Source organism: Electrophorus electricus, chromosome 4 (genome assembly GCF_013358815.1).
Source record: "Electrophorus electricus isolate fEleEle1 chromosome 4, fEleEle1.pri, whole genome shotgun sequence".
Taxonomy (NCBI): domain Eukaryota; kingdom Metazoa; phylum Chordata; class Actinopteri; order Gymnotiformes; family Gymnotidae; genus Electrophorus; species Electrophorus electricus.
The window spans coordinates 12,314,236-12,331,735 of record NC_049538.1 but is presented as its reverse complement, the minus strand read 5'-3'; the positions used below and the strand labels follow the sequence as shown (position 1 = coordinate 12,331,735).

General features: G+C 49.0%; 1 protein-coding gene across 1 annotated transcript in view; it reads right to left on the bottom strand.

Moving 5' to 3' along the window:
* The window catches only part of LOC113587929 (leucine-, glutamate- and lysine-rich protein 1-like), a 59,203-nt gene that overhangs the window by 24,625 nt on the left and 17,078 nt on the right, over positions 1 to 17,500 (bottom strand). Inside the window, exon 5 of the mRNA XM_035525784.1 lies at positions 16,812 to 16,889. The gene's annotated coding sequence lies outside the window, so the exon portion shown is untranslated. The remainder of the gene's footprint in view (positions 1 to 16,811; positions 16,890 to 17,500) is intronic.

Genomic DNA, 17,500 nt, shown 5'->3' with positions numbered 1-17,500 from the left:
TGTTTCCTGATCTCTCATCTCCTGTCTCTCCTGTGAGTTTCCTGACCTCCCATCTCCTGTCTCTCCTGTGAGTTTCCTGACCTCTCATCTCCTGTCTCTCCTGTGAGTTTCCTGACCTCTCATCTCCTGTCTCTCCTGTGAATTTCCTGACCTCTCATCTCCTGTCTCTCCTGTGAATTTCCTAACCTCTCATCTCCTGTCTCTCCTGTGAGTTTCCTGACCTCTCATCTCCTGTCTCTCCTGTGAGTTTCCTGACCTCTCATCTCCTGTCTCTCCTGTGAGTTTCCTGACCTCTCATCTCCTGTGAGTTTCCTGACCGCTCATCTCCTGTGAGTTTCCTAACCGCTCATCTCCTGTGAGTTTCCTAACCTCTCATCTCCTGTCTCTCCTGTGAGTTTCCTGACCTCTCATCTCCTGTCTCTCCTGTGTTTCCTAACCTCTCATCTCCTGTCTCTCCTGTGTTTCCTAACCTCTCATCTCCTGTCTCTCCTGTGATTTTCCTAACCTCTCATCTCCTGTCTCTCCTGTGTGTTTCCTGATCTCTCATCTCCTGTCTCTCCTGTGAGTTTCCTGACCTCTCATCTCCTGTCTCTCCTGTGAGTTTCCTGACCTCTCATCTCCTGTCTCTCCTGTGAGTTTCCTGACCTCTCATCTCCTGTCTCTCCTGTGAATTTCCTGACCTCTCATCTCCTGTCTCTCCTGTGAATTTCCTAACCTCTCATCTCCTGTCTCTCCTTTGAGTTTCCTGACCTCTCATCTCCTGTCTCTCCTGTGAGTTTCCTGACCTCTCATCTCCTGTGAGTTTCCTGACCGCTCATCTCCTGTGAGTTTCCTAACCGCTCATCTCCTGTGAGTTTCCTAACCTCTCATCTCCTGTCTCTCCTGTGAGTTTCCTGACCTCTCATCTCCTGTCTCTCCTGTGTTTCCTAACCTCTCATCTCCTGTCTCTCCTGTGTTTCCTAACCTCTCATCTCCTGTCTCTCCTGTGATTTTCCTAACCTCTCATCTCCTGTCTCTCCTGTGTGTTTCCTGATCTCTCATCTCCTGTCTCTCCTGTGAGTTTCCTGACCTCTCATCTCCTGTCTCTCCTGTGAGTTTCCTGACCTCTCATCTCCTGTCTCTCCTGTGAGTTTCCTGACCTCTCATCTCCTGTCTCTCCTGTGAATTTCCTGACCTCTCATCTCCTGTCTCTCCTGTGAATTTCCTAACCTCTCATCTCCTGTCTCTCCTTTGAGTTTCCTGACCTCTCATCTCCTGTCTCTCCTGTGAGTTTCCTGACCTCTCATCTCCTGTCTCTCCTGTGAGTTTCCTGACCTCTCATCTCCTGTGAGTTTCCTGACCGCTCATCTCCTGTGAGTTTCCTAACCGCTCATCTCCTGTGAGTTTCCTAACCTCTCATCTCCTGTCTCTCCTGTGAGTTTCCTGACCTCTCATCTCCTGTCTCTCCTGTGTTTCCTAACCTCTCATCTCCTGTCTCTCCTGTGTTTCCTAACCTCTCATCTCCTGTCTCTCCTGTGTGTTTCCTAACCTCTCATCTCCTGTCTCTCCTGTGTGTTTCCTAACCTCTCATCTCCTGTCTCTCCTGTGTTTCCTAACCTCTCATCTCCTGTCTCTCCTGTGTGTTTCCTAACCTCTCATCTCCTGTCTCTCCTGTGTGTTTCCTAACCTCTCATCTCCTGTCTCTCCTGTGTTTCCTAACCTCTCATCTCCTGTCTCTCCTGTGTGTTTCCTAACCTCTCATCTCCTGTCTCTCCTGTTTCCTAACCTCTCATCTCCTGTCTCTCCTGTGTTTCCTAACCTCTCATCTCCTGTCTCTCCTGTGTGTTTCCTAACCTCTCATCTCCTGTCTCTCCTGTGTGTTTCCTAACCTCTCATCTCCTGTCTCTCCTGTGTGTTTCCTAACCTCTCATCTCCTGTCTCTCCTGTTTCCTAACCTCTCATCTCCTGTCTCTCCTGTGTTTCCTAACCTCTCATCTCCTGTCTCTCCTGTGTTTCCTAACCTCTCATCTCCCGTCTCTCCTGGGTGTTTCCTAACCTCTCATCTCCTGTCTCTCCTGTGTGTTTCCTAACCTCTCATCTCCTGTCTCTCCTGTGTGTTTCCTAACCTCTCATCTCCTTTCTCTCCTGTGAGTTTCCTAACCTCTCATCTCCTGTCTCTCCTGTGTGTTTCCTAACCTCTCATCTCCTGTCTCTCCTGTGTGTTTCCTAACCTCTCATCTCCTGTCTCTCCTGTGTGTTTCCTAACCTCTCATCTCCTGTCTCTCCTGTGTGTTTCCTAACCTCTCATCTCCTGTCTCTCCTGTGTGTTTCCTGACCTCTCATCTCCTGTCTCTCCTGTGTGTTTCCTGATCTCTCATCTCCTGTCTCTCCTGTGAGTTTCCTGACCTCCCATCTCCTGTCTCTCCTGTGAGTTTCCTGACCTCTCATCTCCTGTCTCTCCTGTGAGTTTCCTGACCTCTCATCTCCTGTCTCTCCTGTGAATTTCCTGACCTCTCATCTCCTGTCTCTCCTGTGAATTTCCTAACCTCTCATCTCCTGTCTCTCCTGTGAGTTTCCTGACCTCTCATCTCCTGTCTCTCCTGTGAGTTTCCTGACCTCTCATCTCCTGTCTCTCCTGTGAGTTTCCTGACCTCTCATCTCCTGTGAGTTTCCTGACCGCTCATCTCCTGTGAGTTTCCTAACCGCTCATCTCCTGTGAGTTTCCTAACCTCTCATCTCCTGTCTCTCCTGTGAGTTTCCTGACCTCTCATCTCCTGTCTCTCCTGTGTTTCCTAACCTCTCATCTCCTGTCTCTCCTGTGTTTCCTAACCTCTCATCTCCTGTCTCTCCTGTGATTTTCCTAACCTCTCATCTCCTGTCTCTCCTGTGAGTTTCCTGACCTCTCATCTCCTGTCTCTCCTGTGAGTTTCCTGACCTCTCATCTCCTGTCTCTCCTGTGAGTTTCCTGACCTCTCGTCTCCTGTCTCTCCTATGAGTTTCCTGACCTCTCATCTCCTGTGAGTTTCCTGACTGCTCATCTCCTGTGAGTTTCCTGACCGCTCATCTCCTGTGAGTTTCCTGACCGCTCATCTCCTGTGAGTTTCCTAACCTCTCATCTCCTGTCTCTCCTGTGAGTTTCCTGACCTCTCATCTCCTGTCTCTCCTGTGTTTCCTAACCTCTCATCTCCTGTCTCTCCTGTGTTTCCTAACCTCTCATCTCCTGTCTCTCCTGTGATTTTCCTAACCTCTCATCTCCTGTCTCTCCTGTGATTTTCCTAACCTCTCATCTCCTGTCTCTCCTGTGAGTTTCCTGACCTCTCATCTCCTGTCTCTCCTGTGAGTTTCCTGACCTCTCAACTCCTGTCTCTCCTGTGAGTTTCCTGACCTCTCATCTCCTGTCTCTCCTGTGAGTTTCCTGACCTCTCATCTCCTGTCTCTCCTGTGAGTTTCCTAACCTCTCATCTCCTGTCTCTCCTGTGAGTTTCCTGACCTCTCATCTCCTGTCTCTCCTGTGAGTTTCCTGACCTCTCATCTCCTGTCTCTCCTGTGTTTCCTGACCTCTCATCTCCTGTCTCTCCTGTGTTTCCTAACCTCTCATCTCCTGTCTCTCCTGTGATTTTCCTAACCTCTCATCTCCTGTCTCTCCTGTGATTTTCCTAACCTCTCATCTCCTGTCTCTCCTGTGATTTTCCTAACCTCTCATCTCCTGTCTCTCCTGTGATTTTCCTAACCTCTCATCTCCTGTCTCTCCTGTGATTTTCCTAACCTCTCATCTCCTGTCTCTCCTGTGATTTTCCTGACCTCTCATCTCCTGTCTCTCCTGTGAGTTTCCTGACCTCTCATCTCCTGTGAGTTTCCTGACCTCTCATCTCCTGTGAGTTTCCTAACCTCTCATCTCCTGTCTCTCCTGTGAGTTTCCTAACCTCTCATCTCCTGTCTCTCCTGTGATTTTCCTGATGTCTCATCTCCTGTCTCTCCTGCGAGTTTCCTGACCTCTCATCTCCTGTCTCTCCTGTGATTTTCCTAACCTCTCATCTCCTGTGAGTTTCCTGACCTCTCATCTCCTGTCTCTCCTGTGAGTTTCCTGACCTCTCATCTCCTGTGAGTTTCCTGACCGCTCATCTCCTGTGAGTTTCCTAACCGCTCATCTCCTGTGAGTTTCCTAACCTCTCATCTCCTGTCTCTCCTGTGAGTTTCCTGACCTCTCATCTTCTGTCTCTCCTGTGTTTCCTAACCTCTCATCTCCTGTCTCTCCTGTGATTTTCCTAACCTCTCATCTCCTGTCTCTCCTGTGAGTTTCCTGACCTCTCATCTCCTGTCTCTCCTGTGAGTTTCCTGACCTCTCATCTCCTGTCTCTCCTGTGAGTTTCCTGACCTCTCATCTCCTGTCTCTCCCGTGATTTTCCTAACCTCTCATCTCCTGTCTCTCCTGTGATTTTCCTAACCTCTCATCTCCTGTCTCTCCTGTGAGTTTCCTGACCTCTCATCTCCTGTGAGTTTCCTGACCTCTCATCTCCTGTGAGTTTCCTAACCTCTCATCTCCTGTCTCTCCTGTGAGTTTCCTGACCTCTCATCTCCTGTCTCTCCTGTGTTTCCTAACCTCTCATCTCCTGTCTCTCCTGTGTTTCCTAACCTCTCATCTCCTGTCTCTCCTGTGATTTTCCTAACCTCTCATCTCCTGTCTCTCCTGTGATTTTCCTAACCTCTCATCTCCTGTCTCTCCTGTGAGTTTCCTGACCTCTCATCTCCTGTCTCTCCTGTGAGTTTCCTGACCTCTCATCTCCTGTCTCTCCTGTGAGTTTCCTGACCTCTCATCTCCTGTCTCTCCTGTGAGTTTCCTGACCTCTCATCTCCTGTCTCTCCTGTGAGTTTCCTAACCTCTCATCTCCTGTCTCTCCTGTGAGTTTCCTGACCTCTCATCTCCTGTCTCTCCTGTGAGTTTCCTGACCTCTCATCTCCTGTCTCTCCTGTGTTTCCTGACCTCTCATCTCCTGTCTCTCCTGTGTTTCCTAACCTCTCATCTCCTGTCTCTCCTGTGATTTTCCTAACCTCTCATCTCCTGTCTCTCCTGTGATTTTCCTAACCTCTCATCTCCTGTCTCTCCTGTGATTTTCCTAACCTCTCATCTCCTGTCTCTCCTGTGATTTTCCTAACCTCTCATCTCCTGTCTCTCCTGTGATTTTCCTAACCTCTCATCTCCTGTCTCTCCTGTGATTTTCCTGACCTCTCATCTCCTGTCTCTCCTGTGAGTTTCCTGACCTCTCATCTCCTGTGAGTTTCCTGACCTCTCATCTCCTGTGAGTTTCCTAACCTCTCATCTCCTGTCTCTCCTGTGAGTTTCCTAACCTCTCATCTCCTGTCTCTCCTGTGATTTTCCTGATGTCTCATCTCCTGTCTCTCCTGCGAGTTTCCTGACCTCTCATCTCCTGTCTCTCCTGTGATTTTCCTAACCTCTCATCTCCTGTGAGTTTCCTGACCTCTCATCTCCTGTCTCTCCTGTGAGTTTCCTGACCTCTCATCTCCTGTGAGTTTCCTGACCGCTCATCTCCTGTGAGTTTCCTAACCGCTCATCTCCTGTGAGTTTCCTAACCTCTCATCTCCTGTCTCTCCTGTGAGTTTCCTGACCTCTCATCTTCTGTCTCTCCTGTGTTTCCTAACCTCTCATCTCCTGTCTCTCCTGTGATTTTCCTAACCTCTCATCTCCTGTCTCTCCTGTGAGTTTCCTGACCTCTCATCTCCTGTCTCTCCTGTGAGTTTCCTGACCTCTCATCTCCTGTCTCTCCTGTGAGTTTCCTGACCTCTCATCTCCTGTCTCTCCCGTGATTTTCCTAACCTCTCATCTCCTGTCTCTCCTGTGATTTTCCTAACCTCTCATCTCCTGTCTCTCCTGTGAGTTTCCTGACCTCTCATCTCCTGTGAGTTTCCTGACCTCTCATCTCCTGTGAGTTTCCTGACCTCTCATCTCCTGTGAGTTTCCTAACCTCTCATCTCCTGTCTCTCCTGTGAGTTTCCTAACCTCTCATCTCCTGTCTCTCCTGTGATTTTCCTGATGTCTCATCTCCTGTCTCTCCTGCGAGTTTCCTGACCTCTCATCTCCTGTCTCTCCTGTGATTTTCCTAACCTCTCATCTCCTGTGAGTTTCCTAACCTCTCATCTCCTGTGAGTTTCCTGACCTCTCATTTCCTGTCTCTCCTGTGATTTTCCTAACCTCTCATCTCCTGTGAGTTTCCTGACCGCTCATCTCCTGTGAGTTTCCTGACCTCTCATCTCCTGTCTCTCCTGTGTTTCCTAACCTCTCATCTCCTGTCTCTCCTGTGAGTTTCCTAACCTCTCATCTCTTGTCTCTCCTGTGATTTTCCTAACCTCTCATCTCCTGTCTCTCCTGTGATTTTCCTAACCTCTCATCTCCTGTCTCTCCTGTGATTTTCCTGACCTCTCATCTCCTGAGAGTTTCCCAACATCTCATCTCCTGTGTTTCCTAACCTCTCATCTCCTGTCTCTCCTGTGATTTTCCTAACCTCTCATCTCCTGTCTCTCCTGTGATTTTCCTGACCTCTCATCTCCTGAGAGTTTCCCAACATCTCATCTCCTGAGTTTCCTGACCTCTCATCTCAAGTCTCTCCTGTGAGTTTCCTGACCTCTCATCTCCTGTCTCTCCTGTGAGTTTCCTGACCTCTCATCTCCTGTCTCTCCTGTGAGTTTCCTGACCTCTCATCTCCTGTCTCTCCTGTGAGTTTCCTGACCTCTCATCTCCCGTCTCTCCTGTGAGTTTCCTGACCTCTCATCTCCCGTCTCTCGTGTGTTTCCTGACCTCTCATCTCCCGTCTCTCCTGTGTGTTTCCTGACCTCTCATCTCCCGTCTCTCCTGTGTTTCCTGACCTCTCATCTCCCGTCTCTCCTGTGTTTCCTGACCTCTCATCTCCCGTCTCTCCTGTGTGTTTCCTAACCTCTCATCTCCCGTCTCTCCTGTGTGTTTCCTAACCTCTCATCTCCCGTCTCTCCTGTGAGTTTCCTAACCTCTCATCTCCTGTCTCTCCTGTGAGTTTCCTAACCTCTCATCTCCTGTCTCTCCTGTGATTTTCCTAACCTCTCATCTCCTGTCTCTCCTGTGTTTCCTAACCTCTCATCTCCTGTCTCTCCTGTGATTTTCCTAACCTCTCATCTCCTGTCTCTCCTGTGATTTTCCTAACCTCTCATCTCCTGTCTCTCCTGTGATTTTCCTAACCTCTCATCTCCTGTCTCTCCTGTGATTTTCCTAACCTCTCATCTCCTGTCTCTCCTGTGATTTTCCTAACCTCTCATCTCCTGTCTCTCCTGTGAGTTTCCTAACCTCTCATCTCCTGTCTCTCCTGTGATTTTCCTAACCTCTCATCTCCTGTCTCTCCTGTGATTTTCCTAACCTCTCATCTCCTGTCTCTCCTGTGATTTTCCTAACCTCTCATCTCCTGTCTCTCCTGTGAGTTTCCTGACCTCTCATCTCCTGTGAGTTTCCTGACCTCTCATCTCCTGTGAGTTTCCTAACCTCTCATCTCCTGTCTCTCCTGTGAGTTTCCTAACCTCTCATCTCCTGTCTCTCCTGTGATTTTCCTAACCTCTCATCTCCTGTCTCTCCTGTGTTTCCTAACCTCTCATCTCCTGTCTCTCCTGTGATTTTCCTAACCTCTCATCTCCTGTCTCTCCTGTGATTTTCCTAACCTCTCATCTCCTGTCTCTCCTGTGATTTTCCTAACCTCTCATCTCCTGTCTCTCCTGTGATTTTCCTAACCTCTCATCTCCTGTCTCTCCTGTGATTTTCCTAACCTCTCATCTCCTGTCTCTCCTGTGATTTTCCTAACCTCTCATCTCCTGTCTCTCCTGCGAGTTTCCTAACCTCTCATCTCCTGTCTCTCCTGTGATTTTCCTAACCTCTCATCTCCTGTCTCTCCTGTGATTTTCCTAACCTCTCATCTCCTGTCTCTCCTGTGATTTTCCTAACCTCTCATCTCCTGTCTCTCCTGTGAGTTTCCTGACCTCTCATCTCCTGTGAGTTTCCTGACCTCTCATCTCCTGTGAGTTTCCTAACCTCTCATCTCCTGTCTCTCCTGTGAGTTTCCTAACCTCTCATCTCCTGTCTCTCCTGTGATTTTCCTAACCTCTCATCTCCTGTCTCTCCTGTGTTTCCTAACCTCTCATCTCCTGTCTCTCCTGTGATTTTCCTAACCTCTCATCTCCTGTCTCTCCTGTGATTTTCCTAACCTCTCATCTCCTGTCTCTCCTGTGATTTTCCTAACCTCTCATCTCCTGTCTCTCCTGTGATTTTCCTAACCTCTCATCTCCTGTCTCTCCTGTGATTTTCCTAACCTCTCATCTCCTGTCTCTCCTGTGATTTTCCTAACCTCTCATCTCCTGTCTCTCCTGTGAGTTTCCTAACCTCTCATCTCCTGTCTCTCCTGTGATTTTCCTAACCTCTCATCTCCTGTCTCTCCTGTGAGTTTCCTGACCTCTCATCTCCTGTGAGTTTCCTGACCTCTCATCTCCTGTGAGTTTCCTAACCTCTCATCTCCTGTCTCTCCTGTGAGTTTCCTAACCTCTCATCTCCTGTCTCTCCTGTGATTTTCCTGATGTCTCATCTCCTGTCTCTCCTGCGAGTTTCCTGACCTCTCATCTCCTGTCTCTCCTGTGATTTTCCTAACCTCTCATCTCCTGTCTCTCCTGTGATTTTCCTAACCTCTCATCTCCTGTCTCTCCTGTGATTTTCCTAACCTCTCATCTCCTGTCTCTCCTGTGATTTTCCTAACCTCTCATCTCCTGTCTCTCCTGTGATTTTCCTAACCTCTCATCTCCTGTCTCTCCTGTGATTTTCCTAACCTCTCATCTCCTGTCTCTCCTGTGATTTTCCTAACCTCTCATCTCCTGTCTCTCCTGTGAGTTTCCTGACCTCTCATCTCCTGTGAGTTTCCTGACCTCTCATCTCCTGTGAGTTTCCTAACCTCTCATCTCCTGTCTCTCCTGTGAGTTTCCTAACCTCTCATCTCCTGTCTCTCCTGTGATTTTCCTGATGTCTCATCTCCTGTCTCTCCTGCGAGTTTCCTGACCTCTCATCTCCTGTCTCTCCTGTGATTTTCCTAACCTCTCATCTCCTGTGAGTTTCCTAACCTCTCATCTCCTGTGAGTTTCCTGACCTCTCATTTCCTGTCTCTCCTGTGATTTTCCTAACCTCTCATCTCCTGTGAGTTTCCTGACCGCTCATCTCCTGTGAGTTTCCTGACCTCTCATCTCCTGTCTCTCCTGTGTTTCCTAACCTCTCATCTCCTGTGTGTTTCCTAACCTCTCATCTCCTGTCTCTCCTGTGAGTTTCCTAACCTCTCATCTCTTGTCTCTCCTGTGATTTTCCTAACCTCTCATCTCCTGTCTCTCCGTGATTTTCCTAACCTCTCATCTCCTGTCTCTCCTGTGATTTTCCTGACCTCTCATCTCCTGAGAGTTTCCCAACATCTCATCTCCTGTGAGTTTCCTAACCTCTCATCTCCTGTCTCTCCTGTGATTTTCCTAACCTCTCATCTCCTGTCTCTCCTGTGATTTTCCTGACCTCTCATCTCCTGAGAGTTTCCCAACATCTCATCTCCTGAGTTTCCTAACCTCTCATCTCCTGTCTCTCCTGTGAGTTTCCTGACCTCTCATCTCAAGTCTCTCCTGTGAGTTTCCTGACCTCTCATCTCCTGTCTCTCCTGTGAGTTTCCTGACCTCTCATCTCCCGTCTCTCCTGTGTGTTTCCTAACCTCTCATCTCCTGTCTCTCCTGTGAGTTTCCTGACCTCTCATCTCCCGTCTCTCCTGTGAGTTTCCTAACCTCTCATCTCTTGTCTCTCCTGTGATTTTCCTAACCTCTCATCTCCTGTCTCTCCGTGATTTTCCTAACCTCTCATCTCCTGTCTCTCCTGTGATTTTCCTGACCTCTCATCTCCTGAGAGTTTCCCAACATCTCATCTCCTGTGAGTTTCCTAACCTCTCATCTCCTGTCTCTCCTGTGATTTTCCTAACCTCTCATCTCCTGTCTCTCCTGTGATTTTCCTGACCTCTCATCTCCTGAGAGTTTCCCAACATCTCATCTCCTGAGTTTCCTAACCTCTCATCTCCTGTCTCTCCTGTGAGTTTCCTGACCTCTCATCTCAAGTCTCTCCTGTGAGTTTCCTGATGTCTCATCTCCTGTCTCTCCTGCGAGTTTCCTGACCTCTCATCTCCTGTCTCTCCTGTGATTTTCCTAACCTCTCATCTCCTGTCTCTCCTGTGAGTTTCCTGACCTCTCATCTCCTGTCTCTCCTGTGAGTTTCCTGACCTCTCATCTCCTGTCTCTCCTGTGAGTTTCCTGACCTCTCATCTCCTGTCTCTCCTGTGATTTTCCTAACCTCTCATCTCCTGTCTCTCCTGTGATTTTCCTAACCTCTCATCTCCTGTCTCTCCTGTGATTTTCCAAACCTCTCATCTCCTGTCTCTCCTGTGAGTTTCCTGACCTCTCATCTCCTGTGAGTTTCCTGACCTCTCATCTCCTGTGAGTTTCCTGACCTCTCATCTCCTGTGAGTTTCCTGACCTCTCATCTCCTGTGAGTTTCCTAACCTCTCATCTCCTGTCTCTCCTGTGAGTTTCCTAACCTCTCATCTCCTGTCTCTCCTGTGATTTTCCTGATGTCTCATCTCCTGTCTCTCCTGCGAGTTTCCTGACCTCTCATCTCCTGTCTCTCCTGTGATTTTCCTAACCTCTCATCTCCTGTGAGTTTCCTAACCTCTCATCTCCTGTGAGTTTCCTGACCTCTCATTTCCTGTCTCTCCTGTGATTTTCCTAACCTCTCATCTCCTGTGAGTTTCCTGACCGCTCATCTCCTGTGAGTTTCCTGACCTCTCATCTCCTGTCTCTCCTGTGTTTCCTAACCTCTCATCTCCTGTGTTTCCTAACCTCTCATCTCCTGTCTCTCCTGTGAGTTTCCTAACCTCTCATCTCTTGTCTCTCCTGTGATTTTCCTAACCTCTCATCTCCTGTCTCTCCTGTGATTTTCCTAACCTCTCATCTCCTGTCTCTCCTGTGATTTTCCTGACCTCTCATCTCCTGTCTCTCCTGTGATTTTCCTGACCTCTCATCTCCTGAGAGTTTCCCAACATCTCATCTCCTGAGTTTCCTGACCTCTCATCTCAAGTCTCTCCTGTGAGTTTCCTGACCTCTCATCTCCTGTCTCTCCTGTGAGTTTCCTGATCTCTCATCTCCTGTCTCTCCTGTGAGTTTCCTGACCTCTCATCTCCTGTCTCTCCTGTGAGTTTCCTGACCTCTCATCTCCTGTCTCTCCTGTGAGTTTCCTGACCTCTCATCTCCCGTCTCTCGTGTGTTTCCTGACCTCTCATCTCCCGTCTCTCCTGTGTGTTTCCTGACCTCTCATCTCCCGTCTCTCCTGTGTTTCCTGACCTCTCATCTCCCGTCTCTCCTGTGTTTCCTGACCTCTCATCTCCCGTCTCTCCTGTGTGTTTCCTAACCTCTCATCTCCCGTCTCTCCTGTGTTTCCTAACCTCTCATCTCCCGTCTCTCCTGTGAGTTTCCTGACCTCTCATCTCCTGTCTCTCCTGTGAGTTTCCTGACCTCTCATCTCCTGTCTCTCCTGTGAGTTTCCTAACCTCTCATCTCCTGTCTCTCCTGTGAGTTTCCTGACCTCTCATCTCCTGTCTCTCCTGTGAGTTTCCTGACCTCTCATCTCCTGTCTCTCCTGTGTTTCCTGACCTCTCATCTCCTGTCTCTCCTGTGTTTCCTGACCTCTCATCTCCTGTCTCTCCTGTGATTTTCCTAACCTCTCATCTCCTGTCTCTCCTGTGATTTTCCTAACCTCTCATCTCCTGTCTCTCCTGTGATTTTCCTAACCTCTCATCTCCTGTCTCTCCTGTGATTTTCCTAACCTCTCATCTCCTGTCTCTCCTGTGATTTTCCTAACCTCTCATCTCCTGTCTCTCCTGTGAGTTTCCTGACCTCTCATCTCCTGTGAGTTTCCTGACCTCTCATTTCCTGTGAGTTTCCTAACCTCTCATCTCCTGTCTCTCCTGTGAGTTTCCTAACCTCTCATCTCCTGTCTCTCCTGTGATTTTCCTGATGTCTCATCTCCTGTCTCTCCTGCGAGTTTCCTGACCTCTCATCTCCTGTCTCTCCTGTGATTTTCCTAACCTCTCATCTCCTGTGAGTTTCCTAACCTCTCATCTCCTGTGAGTTTCCTGACCTCTCATTTCCTGTCTCTCCTGTGATTTTCCTAACCTCTCATCTCCTGTGAGTTTCCTGACCGCTCATCTCCTGTGAGTTTCCTGACCTCTCATCTCCTGTCTCTCCTGTGTTTCCTAACCTCTCATCTCCTGTCTCTCCTGTGAGTTTCCTAACCTCTCATCTCTTGTCTCTCCTGTGATTTTCCTAACCTCTCATCTCCTGTCTCTCCTGTGATTTTCCTAACCTCTCATCTCCTGTCTCTCCTGTGATTTTCCTGACCTCTCATCTCCTGAGAGTTTCCCAACATCTCATCTCCTGTGAGTTTCCTAACCTCTCATCTCCTGTCTCTCCTGTGATTTTCCTAACCTCTCATCTCCTGTCTCTCCTGTGATTTTCCTGACCTCTCATCTCCTGAGAGTTTCCCAACATCTCATCTCCTGAGTTTCCTAACCTCTCATCTCCTGTCTCTCCTGTGAGTTTCCTGACCTCTCATCTCAAGTCTCTCCTGTGAGTTTCCTGACCTCTCATCTCCTGTCTCTCCTGTGAGTTTCCTGACCTCTCATCTCCTGTCTCTCCTGTGAGTTTCCTGACCTCTCATCTCCTGTCTCTCCTGTGAGGTTCCTGACCTCTCATCTCCTGTCTCTCCTGTGAGTTTCCTGACCTCTCATCTCCCGTCTCTCGTGTGTTTCCTGACCTCTCATCTCCCGTCTCTCCTGTGTGTTTCCTGACCTCTCATCTCCCGTCTCTCCTGTGTGTTTCCTAACCTCTCATCTCCTGTCTCTCCTGTGTGTTTCCTAACCTCTCATCTCCCGTCTCTCCTGTGTGTTTCCTAACCTCTCATCTCCTGTCTCTCCTGTGTGTTTCCTAACCTCTCATCTCCTGTCTCTCCTGTGTGTTTCCTAACCTCTCATCTCCTGTCTCTCCTGTGTGTTTCCTGACCTCTCATCTCCTGTCTCTCCTGTGAATTTCCTGACCTCTCATCTCCTGTCTCTCCTGTGAATTTCCTAACCTCTCATCTTCTGTCTCTCCTGTGAGTTTCCTGACCTCTCATCTTCTGTCTCTCCTGTGAGTTTCCTGACCTCTCATCTCCTGTCTCTCCTGTGAGTTTCCTGACCTCTCATCTCCTGTCTCTCCTGTGAGTTTCCTGACCTCTCATCTCCTGTCTCTCCTGTGAGTTTCCTGATGTCTCATCTCCTGTCTCTCCTGCGAGTTTCCTGACCTCTCATCTCCTGTCTCTCCTGTGATTTTCCTAACCTCTCATCTCCTGTCTCTCCTGTGAGTTTCCTGACCTCTCATCTCTTGAGAGTTTCCCAACATCTCATCTCCTGAGTTTCCTAACCTCTCATCTCCTGTCTCTCCTGTGTGTTTCCTAACCTCTCATCTCCCGTCTCTCCTGTGTGTTTCCTAACCTCTCATCTCCCGTCTCTCCTGTGTGTTTCCTAACCTCTCATCTCCCGTCTCTCCTGTGTGTTTCCTAACCTCTCATCTCCCGTCTCTCCTGTGTGTTTCCTAACCTCTCATCTCCTGTCTCTCCTGTGTGTTTCCTAACTTCTCATCTCCTGTCTCTCCTGTGTGTTTCCTGACCTCTCATCTCCTGTCTCTCCTGTGAATTTCCTGACCTCTCATCTCCTGTCTCTCCTGTGAATTTCCTAACCTCTCATCTTCTGTCTCTCCTGTGAGTTTCCTGACCTCTCATCTCCTGTCTCTCCTGTGAGTTTCCTGACCTCTCATCTCCTGTCTCTCCTGTGAGTTTCCTGACCTCTCATCTCCTGTCTCTCCTGTGAGTTTCCTGATGTCTCATCTCCTGTCTCTCCTGCGAGTTTCCTGACCTCTCATCTCCTGTCTCTCCTGTGATTTTCCTAACCTCTCATCTCCTGTCTCTCCTGTGAGTTTCCTAACCTCTCATCTCCTGTGAGTTTCCTGACCTCTCATCTCCTGTCTCTGCTGTGTTTCCTAACCTCTCATCTCCTGTCTCTCCTGTGATTTTCCTAACCTCTCATCTCCTGTGAGTTTCCTGACCTCTCATCTCCTGTGAGTTTCCTGACCTCTCATCTCCTGTCTCTCCTGTGAGTTTCCTGACCTCTCATCTCCTGTCTCTCCTGTGAGTTTCCTGACCTCTCATCTCCTGTCTCTCCTGTGAGTTTCCTGATGTCTCATCTCCTGTCTCTCCTGCGAGTTTCCTGACCTCTCATCTCCTGTCTCTCCTGTGATTTTCCTAACCTCTCATCTCCTGTCTCTCCTGTGAGTTTCCTGACCTCTCATCTCTTGAGAGTTTCCCAACATCTCATCTCCTGAGTTTCCTAACCTCTCATCTCCTGTCTCTCCTGTGTGTTTCCTAACCTCTCATCTCCCGTCTCTCCTGTGTGTTTCCTAACCTCTCATCTCCCGTCTCTCCTGTGTGTTTCCTAACCTCTCATCTCCCGTCTCTCCTGTGTGTTTCCTAACCTCTCATCTCCCGTCTCTCCTGTGTGTTTCCTAACCTCTCATCTCCTGTCTCTCCTGTGTGTTTCCTAACTTCTCATCTCCTGTCTCTCCTGTGTGTTTCCTGACCTCTCATCTCCTGTCTCTCCTGTGAATTTCCTGACCTCTCATCTCCTGTCTCTCCTGTGAATTTCCTAACCTCTCATCTTCTGTCTCTCCTGTGAGTTTCCTGACCTCTCATCTCCTGTCTCTCCTGTGAGTTTCCTGACCTCTCATCTCCTGTCTCTCCTGTGAGTTTCCTGACCTCTCATCTCCTGTCTCTCCTGTGAGTTTCCTGATGTCTCATCTCCTGTCTCTCCTGCGAGTTTCCTGACCTCTCATCTCCTGTCTCTCCTGTGATTTTCCTAACCTCTCATCTCCTGTCTCTCCTGTGAGTTTCCTAACCTCTCATCTCCTGTGAGTTTCCTGACCTCTCATCTCCTGTCTCTGCTGTGTTTCCTAACCTCTCATCTCCTGTCTCTCCTGTGATTTTCCTAACCTCTCATCTCCTGTGAGTTTCCTGACCTCTCATCTCCTGTGAGTTTCCTGACCGCTCATCTCCTGTCTCTCCTGTGTTTCCTAACCTCTCATCTCCTGTGTGTTTCCTAACCTCTCATCTCCTGTCTCTCCTGTGAGTTTCCTAACCTCTCATCTCCTGTCTCTCCTGTGATTTTCCTAACCTCTCATCTCCTGTCTCTCCTGTGATTTTCCTGACCTCTCATCTCCTGTCTCTCCTGTGATTTTCCTGACCTCTCATCTCCTGAGAGTTTCCCAACATCTCATCTCCTGAGTTTCCTAACCTCTCATCTCCTGTCTCTCCTGTGAGTTTCCTGACCTCTCATCTCAAGTCTCTCCTGTGAGTTTCCTGACCGCTCATCTCCTGTGAGTTTCCTGACCTCTCATCTCCTGTCTCTGCTGTGTTTCCTAACCTCTCATCTCCTGTGTGTTTCCTAACCTCTCATCTCCTGTCTCTCCTGTGAGTTTCCTAACCTCTCATCTCTTGTCTCTCCTGTGATTTTCCTAACCTCTCATCTCCTGTCTCTCCTGTGATTTTCCTAACCTCTCATCTCCTGTCTCTCCTGTGATTTTCCTGACCTCTCATCTCCTGTCTCTCCTGTGATTTTCCTGACCTCTCATCTCCTGAGAGTTTCCCAACATCTCATCTCCTGAGTTTCCTAACCTCTCATCTCCTGTCTCTCCTGTGAGTTTCCTGACCTCTCATCTCAAGTCTCTCCTGTGAGTTTCCTGACCGCTCATCTCCTGTGAGTTTCCTGACCTCTCATCTCCTGTCTCTGCTGTGTTTCCTAACCTCTCATCTCCTGTGTGTTTCCTAACCTCTCATCTCCTGTCTCTCCTGTGAGTTTCCTAACCTCTCATCTCTTGTCTCTCCTGTGATTTTCCTAACCTCTCATCTCCTGTCTCTCCTGTGATTTTCCTAACCTCTCATCTCCTGTCTCTCCTGTGATTTTCCTGACCTCTCATCTCCTGAGAGTTTCCCAACATCTCATCTCCTGAGTTTCCTAACCTCTCATCTCCTGTCTCTCCTGTGAGTTTCCTGACCTCTCATCTCAAGTCTCTCCTGTGAGTTTCCTGACCTCTGATCTCCTGTGAGTTTCCTGACCTCATCTCCTGTCTCTCCTGTGAGTTTCCTAACACATCACAGCCTGTATCTTTAATAGAACTCTCTGCTTCACTCTGTCTACATCACTGCCACTTCTCTCAAGCCTACAGTTTGATCTGGTGTGTGTTCACAGGAGAATGCACACCGACCCACACACCCACCCACACACAGCTGGCCACATCTCAAAGCCTCAGCAGGAATGTGCCTCTCTTCACTCACGAGTACATACAGATGAGTGGGAACTGCTGTCTATATCTCTCTGTCACTCACAGACACACATGCTCACACACATACACATACACACTCAACAAGAGCGCTTGTATGAAAAAACAGACAGCCTTAAGGACATATACTACACACACAAACATACACACAGATACAGGATCCTGCGATACCTCACACCAACATGCTCAGCACAGCCTTCATGAGTATTATATCAGTAATACCAAATGACATGAACAGCGAGCATGGAAGACACACACACCCTTCTTCACGGGGAACGGATCAGCCGCATGTGTGCTGAGGCCTGTGCGGTACCCCTTACCTCAGGATGGTGGCGCTCTGCTCTTCGCTCTGCTGCTGCTGGCAGGCGCGAGCTTCCTCTGCCCCCTTCTGCTTGGCCCTGGAAGAATGAGAGAGAGAGAGAGAGAGAGAGAGAGGGCAGCACTCACAATTGAAAAGCATACCGGGGGAGGGGAAAGAGGCGGGACAGGAAGCGTGGCACAGAAAGTGGGCGGCACCCTATTGCAGGACCTCCTCCTTCCGTGTCTGTAGTCCCTTTTTTACAAGTCTTTCAGCACAGATGAGCACTGGTGTAGTGAAAAGTGAAACATTTACACACACACACACACACACACACACACACAGATAAATCACCTTTCTGGCTTTGAGACAGGCTAGCTTTTCAAGTGACCTTGCTGCCACACACAATCACAATCCAGACTTTGAATGCATGTATACACACACAGGGACCCAGCTGAACAGCCAGGGATTTCCAGAGGTCCCTCCCCTCTCCCCTCCCAAGGCTCCTCCCTTTCCTGTTAAGCATAAAACTCACCATCATCAGCATGCTTCAATACTGACTAAAAACCAGATCCACTCTCTCTCTGTTTGTCTCTCTCTCACCCTGCACTCTGCTCAGATTGGGGTCTGCTGGGCGGAGCCAGCGTGAGCAGGGGGCGGAGCTGCCATCTGATATCCGGCCCCCAGAACCATCTCATTGTTGTTGTTATT